At 34.7% G+C, this 19,308-nt stretch overlaps 1 protein-coding gene across 3 annotated transcripts in view; it reads left to right on the forward strand.

Annotated features, from left to right (window-relative positions):
* The window catches only part of WASF1 (WAS protein family, member 1), an 88,457-nt gene that overhangs the window by 1,007 nt on the left and 68,142 nt on the right, over window positions 1-19,308 (forward strand). Inside the window, exon 2 of one of the 3 annotated variants that reach the window (XM_011970644.1) lies at window positions 393-537. The exons of the other annotated variants lie outside the window; for them this stretch is intronic. The gene's annotated coding sequence lies outside the window, so the exon portion shown is untranslated. The remainder of the gene's footprint in view (window positions 1-392; window positions 538-19,308) is intronic. 3 annotated transcript variants of the gene reach the window in all.

Genomic DNA, 19,308 nt, shown 5'->3' on the forward strand with positions numbered 1-19,308 from the left:
GCCCGGGCTTCCCTGCCCACCCGCGCCCACGGTCCGCCCCGTGCCTCTTTCCGGGGGAGGCGGTAGCCCCGGGCGACAGAGAAACCTCTGCTCGCTCTACGTGCGTGGAGCTCAGTAAAGCCGGCTCGTGCGTTTGCGTGTTTGCTCCGCGAGTCGGTGTCTAAAGACATAACGGTAAAGCGAGTGCAGGCATCCTTTTCTTGGTTGGAAGGGTAGGCGAAGCAGTGCTGTCGCTTCTGGTGCCCGTTCGTGGGGGCTGCCTCGGGCAGAGTTAGGGAGCCGCTCACTCAGCGCTCATGTCGGCAGGACTCGCCCATTGTGCCACCCAGATAATTATTCAACTATGCAGCATCCATTGCACCTTTCCCATTTTTCTTTTCCCCTTGCTACAGCATGCCCCCTAGCTTCGGTACTCTGACACCTTCTCTTGCACTTGCGGATGATGAACTGGAATAACGATGAAAGAAAGCACATCCTATCTCAACATACACGACCTGCCCTATAACCGATTAATTAATTGATCCCCAGCTAGACTAGGTGCTTAAATATGACTTACTCTAATCATTTCCTTTTCTGTATAATACGGTGTGCGGTGGATTCGACCTAAATTTTTTCTTTGGTGTTAGATTCACGGTTAGCTAAGGTCTTTTTTCACTAATTGATGTAATTGACTTACGGGTTATTCAATCCGTCTAATGTTCTTAAATTTAAACTTGCATGGTAGGTAACATTCATTTTTCTGATCATAGCACTATATCATGATTAAAAATGCAGTCTAAATTTGAACTCTCAGAAACAGTTTATCCTTTATGCTCTAAGTTTCTGTTAGGAAACATTTTTTTGTTTATATTGAATATTCGAATGAAGTATTTGATGTAAAATTTCGGAAGTTTTGAATAAGAAAAGTTTTGTATTTGTTTTTCAGTAACAGAATATGTCATTACTAATCGTTGCCTTCCATTGAATGGAAGAATTTAATATTTAAGGTGAGGATTTTAACCACCGTATCAGTCATTCCCTAATTTATCTGATTTTATTTTTTTTTCACTTTTGTCTTTGCAATATCTTGTATTTAATTATTTGTTTTAGAATCCAATTTTTTTTTTCTAACTTCGATCTACAAGTATGAGTAGGCTTCAGTTTTGCATGATCTACCTGAAGGATGAATTTTTTTTTTTGAAAATACAAGAAACAACTGTTGGTTACTTGATTTTTATGTTAAAAACTGTTTACATCTCATTATTTAAAAATAAATGATTCACTATCAGAAATAAGTGTTGTATTTTTATGATTTTCCTTTTCCATCTTGTTTACGCTTGTTGCATTAACCCGTCTGATAAAAGAGAATCACATATAAGCATTGCAGAGGCAGTTTTAAGGTACGGTAATTGTTTTATGGCACTTGGAAGTGGCGCACATATAATATAAGTTGATGGTGTAGGATTAGTTGCTTGGTTAGGAAATGACCTTGCAGTTTACAAAATGGACACCTTTGTGCCTTGATTTCCTTATATGTAAATGGAGATAATATTTAGTAGATAGTGTGCATAAATTCAGGAAAGGTGTGTTTTTGTAGTCCTTTTAAAGAAAATTTAAATAGCTGATGAATGATAAAAAAATTTCTGTGAAAAATACAATGAAAAAATGTCAGAATTTTCCTTGTCATGTTAGAATGGCTGATTAACATTGATTTTTGCTTTGGAGAGAGACGCCTCTGAATTGAAAAATGTTTCTCATCTATCAGTGGTTTTAAATAATTGCAGACATAAAGGTTATTACAGTTAATACCTACATGTAGTTAAACATATAGATAAAATAGTTAATAGTAAATAAAAATTATGACTTGATAATAAGAATATTGAATTAAGTTAGTGAAGAATAATATAGTCAAAAAATATTAAGGCCTTTTTTGTTAAAAATTTGCAGGTGTTACAATCCAGAATGCTTAGTTGTGATCATTTATAAGGTATGCTATAGTGTTACTTTATTACTCATGTTTGTAAATATCCATATATTCAGAGACAGTGTATTAGTATTGTACAAGACTATATTTAATTATACATTTTGCTTTATTTTAGGAATAACTTAAAATGTCTTTCCAAGTACTTGATTTTCATTATCACAGTACATAGTACCTTGTGATTTCCTTATTGGACTACTATCAAAAGATTATATTATTAGCACTTTTACCAAAACAGTGCTTTTGGTTACTTTGTGAGAAAACTTCATATAGATAAGACTATTAAAGTGTGTTTAAAGTTAACTATTGTATGGTTTCTTTTTTGAGAGTGATTGTTTTATAATGTTTTCTTGAATTAAAATTTAGCTGTCACTGTCACTTGGGTAAATGCAGTAAAGTCATGGTTTTTTTAGTTATTTGAGGAGAGGAACTGACCTGCAGCTTATTGTCATAAATCCAAAGTTGTCAGTATAGTGTTTAACAAATAGTAGGGGTTCAATTTTCTTTGTTGAACAAATAAAATGAATGTGTAAAGAATATCCATTGAATTAATATACTCAGTGAAACATTTTTAAAGATTTATCAAACATTTTAATTAATGAAACGTATAACTTTATCTCAGGAGAAAAGAGAAAAATGAATTTGGAGGTTCTTTGAACTCCATTTACCTGTTCAGATCTAATTCCATTACCTGTACACTTTTGAATTGGCACTAGATACTTAGCAGTCTTTGATTTATGAAATATTAGCAATTTTCTTCTTATAGCTCACTTTATGAAGATGTATGTCAGCATATTTTTTGTTTTCCCTACACTAGATAGAAGTGTGTTTGATTCTTTGTGACTTAACTTTTCTAGTGAAATAGTAATACAAAGATATATGTAAATTAAATCCTGTGCTAAATGCCTGAGTACCTAGTTGTTAAAAATAAATGACCCCTGAGGTGGAACTTTTTATAAAATTAAGAATCTTGTGTTTTTAGTTTATCACATTCAGCTTATAATTTTGTGAATTGGTAGTTCTAACTTACTACATGATTGATTATATTTTACAACTTGTAAAATGGTTTGGAACTTGGGTCTTATTTTCTCAGAAACGGTATGCTTAGTGGTTAGAGTCACAGACAGCCCACTACTTAAATAATAAAATACCTGAATTATAAGATTATGTTAATACTAAAAAAATCATAAAATTATGTTAATAATTAGCATAAGTATATTCAAATACCTATAATAATTTGTATGACAGTCTTTCTATGGGAAAAATAAGTTTCAGATCTGCCTTGAAATGCTAGGATCTGTAACTCTCATGTTAGACATGACAACATTAGGAACTTGTTCTCTTTCACCCAGTGGACTTGAAGAGGAGGCTGTTTCTCAGTTCAGTGAGTGGCATAGCCTTACATTATCTGGGACGAGAAGTTAGGGCATGACAGAAATTAGAAGGAAATGCAGTCTTCTGTGTGACTTTACTTATCAAGATATTTGATTATAAAATGAAAAGGTAGATGTCGATGACTTCTGAGGTGTGTTTTAGCTACAAATAAAATTCCAAGGCTTGATGTAACTTTGAAGCTTGATGTAATCCCACTTTTTTCTTGATAGTTCATTTTCCCTAATATTACAGCTTACGTATCTCTGTGAGGACATTTCTTTCTGGACCTACCTCTGAAAAAGAAAGTAGCCTCAATCCTTTCTCACATGCCTGTTCTCAGAAGCAATATTTTTTAGTCTCTTAAAGGTGTTATTTTTGTGATGGGTTTTACGTTTGTTTTAAGTTTTAAAATAAACTCCCAGCACTGTCAAAAAACAGGATTTTTCTTTTGTATTGTTTCCTTTGTTTCCTTATTTTGAGCTATTAGTAAAGTCAGGGTAGATTTTATTCATACTTTGGAGAATGATCATATCCAGTGAATCTCCATAGAATTTTTTTAATGAAAAAATGGAATGAGGTGATGAAGTGGGAGTATGAAGATACAAAGATGGGTTATTGCCCCATGAAGTATGGGGCACCCTGTATTTGTAGCAGCCTTACCTGAGGTGCAGTGAAGCTTTGGTATGGATGTCATGGGACTGAAGGCAGATTGAGAAAGTGAATCTATGAACTCCTTGAGGACGGTTTTGTTGTTAGTGTTTGGTTGTTTTGTTTTGCTTCATTTTTGTGTTCCTAGTGCCTGTTTTTGGTTTAAGCTAAATGGAATGAATTTTGATTGTATGCAATTACTACAGCATAAAAGAGAAGTCATTCTCTTCCTAGGTGGAAAGATCAGGGTGCTGTGAGGGAAGAGGTAAAAAAAACAGCTATTTTTGTCATATGCACTGGAGTATTTAATAGGTTTTTTTATTAACTCCTTATTTGGAGATCAGTGATATTAAAAAATAATGTGTAACATGGTCCAAAAGGAAAAGAAGTAACATTGTTTGCTTGCTATATGTACAAGACACTGTATAGGTACTATCACATTTATTGTTTCTCTTGTTTAGTTGCTACCATAGCCCTATGAGGATTTAATTGAAGAAAAAGGTTAACTGAATTGAACAGGTTGTTTGTTCTGCCTAGCAGAAGCCCAGATTCTCTCAGAACTGCTTTATCTCCCCTTTTACCGATAAGTTACTGTTGGAGTAGCTGTTTTAATAACTTGATAATAGCAGTTCTGCCTGCCTGCTACCGTCCCCTCATTTATAATTGGTTCATTTAGTGGATCCTCCTTGTTAAACCAATGATTCGTAGTTCATAATCAGCACATAATTATTGAGGGCCAAGTAGGTGCTAAAAAGGATAGGTCTCTATTCTCTTGGAGTTAACAGTATAGTAAAAAACAGGTGTTGAACAAAACATTTGTACTTAGAAATTTTGGTGAATGCTATAAAGGAAAAGAAGAGGGAACGGGATTTACATTGGGAGTTAGGGGAGGCTTCTTGGAGGCAAGATTAGTGGAAGTTAGCTAGGTGGGAAAGGAAGAGAATGCAAAGAACAGATGAAATAGTTAAAGCTTAGTATAAGGGGGATTGTGACTTGATAGGAGGTTGCGGAGGTAAACAGAAGCCAGACTATGCAGAGGGCCTACATGAGGCTTGGTTTAACAAAGTTAAGGATTTTAAGTCTCTTGGGGAAGGCCATGAAGAGTTTTAATCAGGTTAATTACTGGATCAGATCTGTCTTTTATAAAGATCACTTTGGCTTGGAAGGTGCCAGAGAGACCAATCACAATTCTGTTCATTTCAGTGGTTTATTGGCCTGATTTTAGACACTTGCACTAAGCCAAGTCACTCAGAACTTTTCCTGGATCCTCCATGCCCAGAGGTTGAATAATTTGTTTTCTCTTCAATTGCTGAAGCTGTGAGATACAAAACTCTGGAACTGTTAATGGCCTTGTTTCTTGCCCTGTGAGCTAGATAAGCTGGGGCTTCTAGAACAAAGAGTGCAAAGAAGCAGATGCACAGAGTCCTGACTGTATTCGAGTTCCTTTGTCCATGGTCCTGAGATTGGGTTCCAGAGACATCCTAGTTATCTTTGTCATAAGTCCTCCTTTTTGCATAAACTGTTAGAATTGTATTTGTGGTACTTGTCAACCAGCAAACTGAGTCCTCTCATAGATCAAGTAATTTGCTCAAGGTCACATGGCTAATAGAAACGGAGATGGAATTTGAACACAGATATGTGTGATTTCAAAGTCCCATTTTTTCCCTACTCCCTTATGCTGCAAAGGTACCATTTCTTAAACTAAAGGTCCTAAAGGAATTCTAAGGAGGTGGATTTCAGGTGTGGTGACATCTATTGGATGATGATGACAGCAAAGTGTTTTTTTTTTTTTTTTTTTTTAAATTTGGTGTGCTTGATAATAGTTAGTCCAGCATCTAGCCATTCTTTATTCCTAACCCCTAGCCAGGTGTACTCCAATAAAGTTACATTGATTAACTTATTTGAAAAGAAGAAAAGCTTATGGTATCAGGGCATGGATTAACTTGTTTGATTCATTTACCAGAAAATATCAAGTCTCTTATGTTTTCACCTTATGCTACAAAAGTAAGCTTGTTTTCTAGTCATTTTAATGGGAACATCTCTTGTCTTATTTTGCTGAATTTTCATAACATACATGTGCTAGAGGTTATGCCAGAGAATTGTGGAAAGGTTAAATGAAAAGGGAGGAACAGTGAAGCATTTTATATTATAGTCGAGGATGAAGACTAGCACTCATTTCTTAAAATTATTTTTATAGATTTAGAGGGTACAAGCTACATGGATATATTGCATAGGGGCAAAGCCTGGGCTTTTTAGTATAGTGTACATTGTACTCATTAAGTAATTTCTCATCCCTCACCCACCGTCTATCCTTCCACTCTTCAGAGTCTCCATTGTCTATTATTCCACTCTTTATGTCCATGTATACAAATTATTTAGCTCCCACTTATAAGTGAGAACATATGGTATTTGACTTTCTGTTTCTGAGTTAGTTCACTTTAGATAATGGTCTCTGGTTCCATCCATGTTGCTGCAAAAGAGATGATTTCATCCTTTTTAATGGCTGAGTAGTATTCCATTGTTTGTATTTAAATTTTCTTTAATCATCTGTCGATGGACACTTAGGTTGATTCCATATCTTTGCTATTTTGAATGATAGCACTCATTTTTTTAAAACCAGAATAAAAGCCCTGTGTGGTACATCATAATACATGACTACAAATTTATCAATTTTGTTGTTATTTTCAAAGAATCTTCATTTAGTTTCATTGATTTTTTTTTCTCTTGATTTCCTGTTTTCAATTTCATAGATTTCTGCCTTAATTATTCCATGATGTATATGTGCCACAGTTTCTTAATCCAATCTATCATTGATGGACATTTGGGTTAGTTCCAAGTCTTTGCTATTGTGAATAGTGCCACAATAAATATACGTTTCCTTTTGTCTTTATAGTAGCATGGTTTGTAATCCTTTGGGTATATACCCAGTAATGGGATCGCTGGGTCAAATGGTAATTCTAGTTCTAGATCCTTGAGGAATCGCCACACTGTCTTCCACAGTGGTTGAACTAATTTACACTCCCACCAACCTGTAAAAGCATTCCTATTTCTCTACATCCTCTCCAGCACCTGTTGTTTCCTGACTTTTTAGTGATTGCCATTCTAACTGGTGTGAGATGGTATCTCGTTGTGATTTTGATTTGCATTTCTCTGATGACCAGTGATGATGAGCATTTTTTCATGTGTCCATTGGCTGCAGAAATGTCTTCTTTTGAGAAGTGTCTGTTCATATCCTTTGCCCACTTTTTGATGGAGTTGTTTTTTTCTTGTAAATTTGTTTGAGTTCTTTGTAGATTCTGGATATTAGCCCTTTGTCGGAAGGGTAGATTGCAAATATTTTCTCCCATTCTGTAGGTTACCTGTTCACTCTGGTGGTAGTTTCTTTTGCCATGCAGAAGCTCTTTAGTTTAATTAGATCCCATTTGTCAATTTTGGCTTTTGTTGCCATTGCTTTTGATGTTTTAGTCATGAAGTCCTTGCCCATGCCTATGTCCTGAATGGTATTGCCTAGGTTTTCTTCTAGGGTTTTTATGGTTTTATAGATCCTTTCAGTTTTCTAATACAGACTTCATGATATTTTCAACTTAAAACAGGTTTATTGGGATGTATTCCCGTCATAAACTGTGGACCATCTGTATATACACTTGGTACCATAAATTCCAAGCACTGCTTTTCATGCATCCCACACATTTTGATAGATTGTATTTTCATTTTCACTTAATGCAAAGTATTAAGAAATTTCTCTTGAGACTTTGAACCATGTGTTATTTAGAAGTGTGATGTTTAATCTCCAAATGTTTTGAGATTTTCCCGTCTATCTTTCTGAGATTGCTTTCTAGTTTAATTGCATTGTGATCTGAGAGCATATACTCTGTTAGTTCTGTTCTTTTAAATTTTTTCAGGTGTGTTTTATGGCCCAGAATATAGTCTGTCTCAGTGAATGACTTATGTGAGCTTGAGAATAACGTGTATTCTGTTGTTGTTGGTTGAAGTACTATATAAATAGCAGTTAGATCCAGTTGATTGGTGGTGGTTAGTTCAACTGTATTGTTACTGATTTTTTGCCTTTCAGTTAATTACCGATAGAAGGATGTTGATATCTCCAGTTGTGATCATGAGTTCATATTTCCCCTGGTAGTTTTATCAGTTTTTTGCTCCACATTTTGATGCTCTGTTAGGTGCGTATACGTTAAGAATTGTTAGGTCTTGGAGAATTTGCCCCTTTGTCAGAATGCAATGCCTTTCTTTATCCCTGTTAATTTCCCTTGCTCAGAAACCTACTTTGTCTCAAATTGATATAGCTACTTCAGATTTGTTTTGATTCATGTTAGCATGGTATATCTTTCTCCATTTCTTTACTTTTAATCTATTTCTATATTTAAAGTGGGTTTCCTATATACAATATATAGTTAGGTCTTTTTTTTTTTTTTAATCTACTCTGTCTCTTACCTTTTAATTGGTATATTTAGACCATTCACATTTAAAGTGATTATTGATATAATTGTATTAAAATCTAATGTATTTGCAACTGTTTTTTATTCATTGCACTTGTTCTTTGTTTCATTAAAAAGAATAAGTTGGCTGGGCTGGTGGCTCACACCTGTAATCCCAACACTTTAGGAGGCTGAGTCAGGCCAGTCACTTGAGCCCAGGAGTTTGAGACCAGCCTGGGCAACATGGTGAAACCCTGTCTCTACAAAAAAATACAAAAATTAGCCAGGTGTGGTGGCATGCACCTGTAGTCCCAGCTACTTGGGAGGCTGAGGTAGGAGGATCACTTGAGCCTGGGAGGCGGAGTTTGCAGTGAGCCAAGATTGTGCACTATACTCCAGTCTGAGTGATGGAAGGAACCTCTGTTTCACCCCCTCCACCCCCCAAAAATGTCCTCTCTTTTTCTGCTTTCTCTGACTTTAATTGAGCACTTTGTATGGTTTCCTTTTCTCTCCTCTCTTAGCATATCAATTATACTTCTTTCTTTTTAAAATGTTTTGTAAGTGGTTGTCCTAGTTTGCCTCTCTTTTTGTATGATTACTGAGGAGAAATCCAATTTAATTTTTATCACTATCCCTCTATAGGTAAAGTGGTTTTTCTCTGTCTTTCAGAATTTTTCTTTGTCTTTGGTTTTCTGCAGTTTGAACATCACATGCCTACGTGTAGATTTTCTGGTATTTATCCTGCTTGATGCTCTCTGAGCTTCATGGATTTGCTGTTTGGTTTCTTAATTTTGGAAAAATTTTGAGCACCTGTATATGCTAGGCATTGTACTAAATATCTTATGTATGTGATTTAATCCTCATGACAACCCTGTGAAGAAGTATGATTCTCATTATTTGTGGTGGGAACTAAGTTTTAAATATAGACCACTACAGAATTTTTTTACAATAGTCACTAAAATTTAACTGCCTTGGGCTTACCCCTTAAGCTTCCTCTAGATGTAATGAAAAAATTGAATTATTTTGATTTACTTGTTAGGTCACAATACTGGAGGTGAGTGTTGGGGACTGATTTCAGAGTTCAAGTCGTGTGCAGTGTATCAGACTTGTGTACCATCAAAGGAGTTGAATGAAAATGGCTATATTGTGTCCTTTTGATGAGATGCAACTATTTTACCAGCAATTTGCATACATTTGAAAGTTGACTGAACCAATTAATGGAGAATCCAGTACTTTGCTTTAATTTAAAGATGATCTCAATTCTTAAGTGATTGGGTGCTGTTACTAGAAATAGAGAAGCCCAAACAATGAGTAGGTTTCCTTTTTGGGGAGAGTGGGGAATGATGGATAATGAATTTGATTTTGGATATTTTGAATTTGAATTAGTGAGATGTCCCTGTGGAGCTTTCTGGCAGACTGATAGCACAGGACTGTATATTGTCAGGACTGTTATGGTTGATTGTATAAGTTTGTGTAAGTAATTTAGAACCCTTAATGGTTAAAGATCTGGCAATGATGGATGATGAGGAGAAAGTGTAGAAAGAACTAGGTATAACAAAACTGTTGACTCCTAACATTGAGTAGAAAGAAAAAGGAGAGACAGAAGAGGATGCTGAAGGTGTGATCAAAGGATATAAGGTGTTGCATTCTTAATATGACTGTTCTCTTGGGACAGGGGATAAGGCCTTGTGGTCTGGCCAGATCTCCGAAGAGGAATGCGAGATGCTAGTGAGTAGGAAGGGAAGCAAAGAAAAAGTGTGTTGATAGTTTTGAAAGCAGAGAATGACAGGGTTGCAGGAACTTGGTAAGGACAAAGTTGTTTTATAATAATGAGGCAGTGAATGGATAGGGTAGAATATTTATGTCAGACAGAGACACTTCGGAGATGGAGATCTCATAGGTAGAGCTATTAAAAGAGTCTGTGCACAGACACTTGATGTGCTTAGTAGTAGAAGGAAAGGTGCTACTCCTCAGGACTGGAAGTACTGGCAGTGGAGCCCTCGAGAGATGGGGTTCAGTTTTTAAAGCCTTGCTCTTGTCTGTATACTTCTAACAGTTGCTCTAGGCTTGGCAAGTAGTAAAGCCACATCATTTGAAGTGAGAATCTTAGAGGGATGAAGTAGGTTATGTGTTACTACTGATTCCTGTATTTTAAAATGTATTCTTCTTGCTTGCAAAAACAAGTCTTTTTTATTGTGATAGAGGCAGTGCACAACTGCGTGCCTCATATACAGTAGATAGTGTTAACATCATAAAAATCACCATTTTCACTATCACAGAAGGAAATGAAATAGAGCATGTCTTTTAGTGGATTTGTACATACAGAACTTAATTTCATTCATTAGCATTCAAAAGAAAATGTAAATTTTTTGATAATGCTGTACTAAGTACAGAAAGATGACATTAATGACTTCTTATCAGTTAAACATGAATTTCAATATGTATTTCGTATAGTAGGGATGGATTTATGAGTTCCTCAACAATTTTAATTAAATTCATTAAATTCACTCATTATTAATGGTTATGTGAGAGGTCATGTTAGGAACAGAAAGTGCAGTGAAAATAGTATTTATTTTACTATTCTAATGAAATCTTTGAGGTATAAGAGATAATTGTTATAAAAGGGCTTTTGGAACAAGTCTATATTAATGTAAGATGCTACTGTTAAATTTTAAGACTAGGGAACTAGGACCGTAGACGAGATCATGATTTACATTTTTCATTAAATAATCAGTGTGGTATGTAAATGTTTCCAGTGTAATCAGTGACTAGAATAAACAAATATTTGTTTTGGTTATCATCAATTTAGCTTTATTACTTTGAATTTTAAGTGACTATACCAATAATATTGAACTTAAACTACAGAAAGATGGTGATGATTTATTGAAAATTAAGTCACTTATTTTTAATTATGTTGTTTCTATTTGAATTTGTTTTTCATTTGTAGCTGCCTCACCAAATATTAGTAGAATTATCTATAGTTGACCTTATTTGAGGGTTATGGTGAAACATGGAAGTTATAGATGTAGCTCATCTTAAGAAAACATAGTATGAATGAGATTACTAATGGAGTGAGTTTGGATAAAAATAAGAGAAAAGGTACAAGGACTAAGTCCTGGAGTCCTCAAAGAATTAGAGGTACAGAAGATAAAGAAAAGGATGCACTAGCAAAGGAGACTGAGAAGGAGGTGGGAGAAAAGCCAAGAACTTGAGGTACCCTGGAAGTCAACTTAAGCAGGTGTTTAAAGGAGTGAAACGCAGTCGAGTTGTATCAGATGCTGTTAATAGTTTGAGTGAGAAGAGGTCTGAGAATTAGCCGTTGGCTATAGCAGATAACTGACCGTGGTGAGATGGTTTGGCACAGTGCGGGGAATGAAAGCCTGAACAGGACAGATTTTAGTGAGAATTGGAAGAGAGAAATCAGATAACTCATTCAATAAATTTTGCCATAAAGGAGAACAGAAATTGGGAGAGGAGTGGCTGGAGGGAGAAGTGGGACCAAGAGAAGTTTTTGTTGGTGGCGGTGGTTGCTTTTTTTTTTTTTTTTTTTTTTAAGATGGGTGAAATCATAGCGTGTCTCTATGCCAGTGGAAGTGATTCAGAAGAGGGAAAAATGATGATACAGAAGAAAGGAAGGATAATTAATTCATGTTGTAATTCATATTGCTTAAATAGGATTTGGGAACTGGCCTAGAACTTTGCCACTGGGTGAAATGGTTTCTGTGGAGAAATTTTTGACTTTGACATAGACAAATTACAAATGCCTAATAACGCAATTCATCTATTGTTTTGTAGTTGTAGATTATCTTTATTGATGTGCACTGTACTCTTTTACATATTTTAAAGCTTATGTCTAATATTACTAAGTTTAAATCAGTTATTTTTTGTGACTAGGCCATAGCAAATAAGCATTTTATAGTATGTGATTATTGTCTTTAGTTGGAATAGTTAATGCTATTTGATTAAATGGATTTTTGAAAGCTTTACTGAAATACAGTTGACATGTAATAAACTGTACAATTGGATGAGTTTGGATTAATGCATACACTCTATCATGACATCAAAATAATGAACCCCCAAAAGTTTCCTAGTTATTTTTATAATACCTGCATCCTACCTCTCCCTTCTGCATCTACAAACCCTCACCCCTTCCCTAAGCAATGACTAATCTACTTTCTGTCACTGTAGGTTAGTTTGCATTTTCTAAAACTTTATATGTATGGAATCATGTAGTCTGCATATAGTATGCAACACAGTCATGTGTTGCTTGATGACAAGGATACGTTCTGAGAAATTGTTAGGCAATTTTGTCATTGTGTAAACATCATAGACTGTACTTACACAATTCTAGATTGTATAGCCTGCTACACACCTAGGGTACATGGTAGAGCCTATTGCTCCTAAGCTACAAACCTGTACAGCGTGTTACTGTACTGAATAATGTAGGCAGTTGTAACACGATTGTATTTATGAAGATATTAAACATCTAAATATAGAAAAGGTACAGTAAGTATGTGGTATTAATATAAGAGATTAAAAATGGTACACCTGTGTAAGGCACTTACTATGAATGGAGCTTACATGACTGGAAGTTGCTCTGGGTGACTCTGAGTGAGTGGTAAATGAATGGGAAGGCCTAGGACATTACTGTATGTGACTGTAGTTGTTATAAACACTGTATACTTAGGTTACAGTAAATTTATTATAAAAATTTCAGTAATAACCTTAACTTACTGTAACATTTTTGCTATATAAATGTTTAATTTTTTAACTTTGTGACTCTTGTAATGGCAGTTTAAAACACAGACTGTACAGCTGTACAAAAATATTTTCTTTCTTGATATTCTATAAGCCTTTTTTATTTTTAAAATTTTTAAAGCTTTTTTTTGGTTAAAAACTAATACTGAAACACACACCTTATCCTAGGCCTACACAGGGTCAGAATAATTGATACTACTGTCTTCCACCTCCACATCTTGTCCCACTAGAAGGCCTTCAGAGGCAGTAACTGGCATGGAGCTGTCATCTCCTATGATAACAGTGCCTTCTGGAATACCTTCTGAAAGAGCTGCCTGAGGCTCTTTCTAACTTTGTAAAATAAAAAAATATATAAGTAGAAGGAGTACAGTGTAAAATAATGATAAAAAGTATAGGATAGTAGATACATAAACCAGTAATGTAGTAGTTTATTCTCATTATCAAGTATTATGTAACTATACTTTTATGTAACTGGCAGCACAGTAGGGTTTTTTTTCAGTATCACCACAAATATGTGAGATGGCTGCCTTACCTATGATGGCTAACATCGTATGATGGCTACAGTGTTACTAGGTGATAGGAATTTTTTTTTAGTTCCCTTAGAACATTATGCGACTACCATCATATATGTAGTCCATCACTGACTGTAACTCATGACTGCAACTCCAGTTATTTTAAGATAGGGTAGCCATTTATCCTTGGAAGATTCTGCTTTAAGAAATACTTAAAAATTTTTTTCACACACAAAAAAAATGTTTTTGAGTTTTGTGTGCTATGTGCCAGGCTTTATGCTAATCATTGTATCTTATTTGATCTTCATAAACAGCCGGCCAAAGAAGGCAGGACTAGCTACAGAGGAATGGAGAAGTTAAGGTTCTTTGCACAGTTTGTAAATGGCAGAGCCAAGATTCAAACCCATCTGCTCTGTGGTCAGACTCTGTACTCCTAACTGCTATTTTGTCTACCTTTAACTGCTATTTTGTCTACTCTGCTAAATTTTACAGATTAAATACAACTAGCAATATTTTTGCTTGAGGACAGAGTAAATAAAAAATTGTCATCCGTTGCTACAGTATAAAATACCAATATTAGCTTATTATTTAAATGAATGTAACACTAAAACTGAAAGACCTTTCATTTCATGTTAACTTTCTGGTATCCCTGGTCATTTTTTGAGCCCTGCTTTCTATAAAATGAGTAAGCTAACTGTTCTCATTGTCTTCAGGATAGTCTTTGTAAAGACTATACTTTGGTGTGTAAATGTAATTTGGGGAATACCACTGATTTTTTAAAACATTTAAAATCTTTTCAGGGTAAAAGAGTTCAGAAATATTATGGTCAAAATGAGAACTCAGATTAGGAGAATTATTGTAGGGCTTTTTTTTTTTTTTTTTTTTTTTGGGTAAACTCTCTTCTTAGTCTTCTTTCTCCCTGGTTTGCTGATCGAAGACACTGTTTCTTTTTCATAAGCCTTCATCTGCTTTCCCATTTCCTTTATTCCCTAAATAATGTAGAATAAATGGCTTATCGTATTTTGGCTTGCTGTATCACTGATTTTTTTATGAATGGTTCTCTTTTCCCATCTATATCCTTGACATCTTTAAAATTTAACTTTGCACTACTGCATTTTTACCCCTTCTCCTTTTACAAAAACTGTACCTATCTATTTGACTTTCATTGTGCTTAGCTTCTTTTATTCCTGGAATTCATGCATCTTGCCAGGAACATAAAGGGAGCTAGAAAGGTGCACGAGAACTAAGGCTTCTAGAACCTTGTACTCAGACTTTATCGGGCATCTTGTTAAAAAGCAGGTTCTGATTCAGAAGATCAGGGGTGGTACCAAAATACACAGTTCTTACAAGTTCCTAGGTGATGTTGATGCTGCTGATGCTGGTTTAAGGACCACCTTTTGCATTATCACTGGTATAGAAGATCCATGTCAGAAGGAAGTAGTTAGAAAAAGTATTGCTTTATATAACAATATATTATAAAAAAAGAAAAAGTATTGCTTTGAAGGGAATACATTCTTAAATGATCATGTTTATAAAATAGATGAATTCAAAGGAGAGGCAAAAGGTCAGGTAGGTAGTTTGAGAAAAAACAGAAAGGCGACAGACATCTGAATAGAATACCTTCTTAGTTACTAATGTTGCTAGAACTCTCTTATGACATTTAAAAAATTGTGGTAAGATACACATGAATTAAAATTTACAATTTTAATCATTGGAAAGTATATAATTCAGTGGCATTAAGTACATTCACATCTTCCAACTTCTTTTTTTAAGATACTTTTATTTTTAGACCAGTTTTAGGTTCATAGCAAAATTAAGCAGAAAGTACAGAGAGTTCCCATATATTCTCTGACCCCACATGTGTATAGCCTATCAACATTCCGTATCAGAATAGTACATTTATTACAACTGATGAACTTACATTGATAAATCACTCAAAGTTAATACTTTATACCAGGGTTCGCTTTTGGTGTTTTACATTTGATGGGCTTTGATATGAGAAATGTGTAATTTCACCTATCTGCCATTTTAGTATAATACAGAATAATTTCAGTGCCCTAAAAATCTGTACTCTGCCAATTCATCCTCTCTCCTTTCCTGCCCCTGGAAACCACTATGCCTTTTCTATCATGTCATGTAGTTGGAATCATGTAGCCTTTTCAAATTGGCTTCTTTTGACTTAGTAATATGCATTTAAGGTTCCTCCCACATGTTATTTTCATGGCTTGATATTTCTTTTGAGCGCTGAATAATATTCCATTCTTTGGGTGTACCACACTTTATTTTACTTACCTACTTGAGGACATATTGGTTGGTTCCAAGTTTCAGCAGTTATGAATAAAACTGCTAAAATGTCGACGCTGAGATTTTTGTATGGGCGTAAGTTTTCACCTCATTGGGTAAATACCAAAGAATGTTTTTGCTGGATTGTATGGTAAGAGTTTGTTTCATTTTATAAGAAACTGCCAAACTGTCTTCCAATTATGCATTCTGAAGAGCAGCGAATGAGAGTTCTTGCTCTGCATTCTCTCCATCATTTGGTATTGCCAGTGTTTTAGATTTTGGCCATTCTAATAGGCATGTAGCAGTATCTCGTTTTAGTTTGCAATTTGCTAGTGACACCTGATGCATGACGTTGAGCATCTTTTCATATACTTATTTGCAGTCATGCAATCAGTGTATCTCTTTTGGTGAAGTATCTATTGAGTTGAGAACTTTTTCCCAATTTTTAATCAAGATGTTCATTTTCTTGTTGAATTTTAAGAGTTCTTTGTATATTCTGAATAACAGTCTTTTATTAGTCTTTTGCAAATATTTTCTCCCAGTTTGTAGATTGTTTTCTCATTCTCTCAACATTGTCTTAACAGAGCAGAACTTTTTAATTTTAATAAAGTCCAACTTACCAATTATTTTTCATGGATTGTGCGTTTGGTGTTGTATTTAAAATGTCATCTTCAAACCCAAAGTCATCGTGATTTTCTGCTGTGGTATCTTCTAGGAGCTTTCTAATTTTGGATTTTATGTTTAGATTTATAATCAGTTCTCAGTTCATTTTTGTGAAGTGTGTAAGGTCTGTATCTAGATTCAGTTTTTTGCATGTGGACGTCCAGTTCCAGCATCATTTGTTGAAAAGACTATCTTTTCTCATTTGTATTGTCTTTGCTCCTTTGTCAAAGATTAGTTGACTATTTGCACGGGTCTGTTTCTGGGCTCTCTATTCAGTTTTGTTGAACTGTTTTTCTATTTCTCCAAAACTACACTGTCTTGATTACCATAACTTTATAGTAAGTCTTGAAGTTGCATAGTGTCAGTCCTTCAATACTGTGTTGTCTATGCTGGGTCTTTTGACTCTCTGTAATAAACTTTAGAATCAGTTTGTTGATAGTCACAAAATAACTTGCTGGAATTTTTATTAGGATTGTGTTGAATCTACAGATGAAGTTGGGAAGAACTGACATCTTGACAATATTGAGTTTTCCTATCTGTTATGGACTGAATATGTCTCCATCCCCCACCCCGAAATTCATATGATGACATCCTAACAATGTGATAGTATTAGGAGATAGGACTTTGGGGAGATGATTAGATCATGAGAGTGGAGTCCTCATAAAAGAGTGCCTTTATGAAAAAGACCCCATAGCACTCTCTCGAGCTTTCTGCCATATGAGAACACAACAAGAAGTCTGCAACCTGGAACAGGACTCTCACTAGAACCTGACCATGCTAGCACCTTAGTCTCATAGAGTTCCAGCCTCCAGAACTGTAAGGAATAAATTTCTGTTGTTTGTAAGACTCCTGTTCTGTGGTACTTTGTTATGGCAGCCCCAAATAAGAAACTACCAACGAACATAGAGTATCTCTGTATTTATTTAATTCTTTGATTTCTTCCGTCAGAATTTTATAGTTTTTCTCGTGTAGATTTTGTACAAATTTTATGAGATTTATGCTTATTTCATTTTTGGGGCTTGCAACGTATGGTATTATGTTTTTAATTTCAGATATCACGTATTCATTGTTAAGATGTTGGGAAGCAGTTGACTTTTATATATTAATCTTGTATCCTGCAAACTTTCTGTAATTGCTTACTATTTCCAAGAGTTTTTTGGTTGATTCTTTCAGATAGACCATTATGTCATCTTTGAACACAGACAGTTTTATTTCTTCCCTCCCAGTCAGCATACTTTTATTTTCTTCTCCTCTATTAACTAGGACTTTTGGTGTGATACTGTAAGAGGGAACATCCTTTCCTTGTTCTTGACTTTAGCAGGAAAGGTTGTAGTTGCTTGCCATTAAGTATGATGTTAGCTGTAGGTTTTTTGTAAATCTTCTTTTCAAGTTGAGGAAGTTACCTTTTATTCCTAGTTTGCAGAGAGTTTTAGTAATGAACGGGCATTGGTTTTTGTCAAATGTTTTTCCAGTATCTTTTGATAAGATCATGCAAGCTTTTCTTCTTTAGCCTGTTGATATGATAAATTATATTAATTGATTTTTGCATGTAGAACCAGGCTTGCATATCTAGGATGACTATCACTTGGTCCTGGTATGTAATTATTTTTACACTTTGTTGGAATCGATTTGTTCATATTTTGTTGAGGATTTTTGCATTTTTGTTAATGAGAGATATTGGCATTTAGTCTTTTTTTTAAATCTTGTCTTTATCTAGTTTTGTATTAGGGTAATGTTAACCTTATAGAATGAGTCTGCTTCTGTCTTTTCCTTTATGCCTTTTGAAGCAAGAAATATGTTGTCTGCCTGACAAATCTTAATTTATACCTTGCTTATTTTGAGAATGCTGAATAATGAAAAAGTTAAGTTGTGATTAGGTCAGAGTCAACTCTCAGAAGAGTCTACCAAACAGGAGGAGAGGAGAAGCAGAATTTGTCTATGTTCTAGGACCTGTCCGAAAAAACAGAAAGTTTTTTATTCTTAAGTAATAATATTTGATATGTTGATATTATTTTTACTCTTTAAAAAGTACATTGCATGTATTTTCTTAAAATATATTCGCTGAAGTGCCCAGTTTATACTTCAGATATATCAGTGATACAGATAGAATTCTGAATTTTACCACTTGTACTCTTTCAGAATAGCTTAATAATAAACTTTAGATTTATTAAACTCATTTGGTGATAACAAGGTCCTCCATTTTGTTTTGTGTTAGACCTCTTTTCTTTATTTGCATATGTGGGTAATCATATTATTTGAATAATTTCTGTAAGGATTAGGTTCTTGCTGAAATTGTGGTCCTTTCGTAGAGGTCAGGTTAAGGCTGGGCCTTGGTTCTTCCTGTCATGTAGCTTGTTCATAGAGTACAAAGCAACATGGTTCATCATAGTAAGTAAGAAATCTGGAATGTAAACATAATTGTAATAATTCATTGTAAAAGGTATAATTTCTTCCCAGTTTTTTGCTGAATGGCAAGGAGTGGGGGATTCCTATTTGGTTCTTTAAAAAAAGCTATAGAAAGCAACATATACTATCAATTTTCTTCAGGGAAAACATAATACAGTGCGATAAATAAAGTCTCACATATCTTGACCATGTAAAAATATCTGGACAAGTAAAGTTTAATCTAGTAAAATGAGGTACTCTTGACTCAAGAATGGTCCACTGCTATCTAAGA

This window comes from Mandrillus leucophaeus, unplaced genomic scaffold (genome assembly GCF_000951045.1).
Source record: "Mandrillus leucophaeus isolate KB7577 unplaced genomic scaffold, Mleu.le_1.0 Scaffold96, whole genome shotgun sequence".
Taxonomy (NCBI): domain Eukaryota; kingdom Metazoa; phylum Chordata; class Mammalia; order Primates; family Cercopithecidae; genus Mandrillus; species Mandrillus leucophaeus.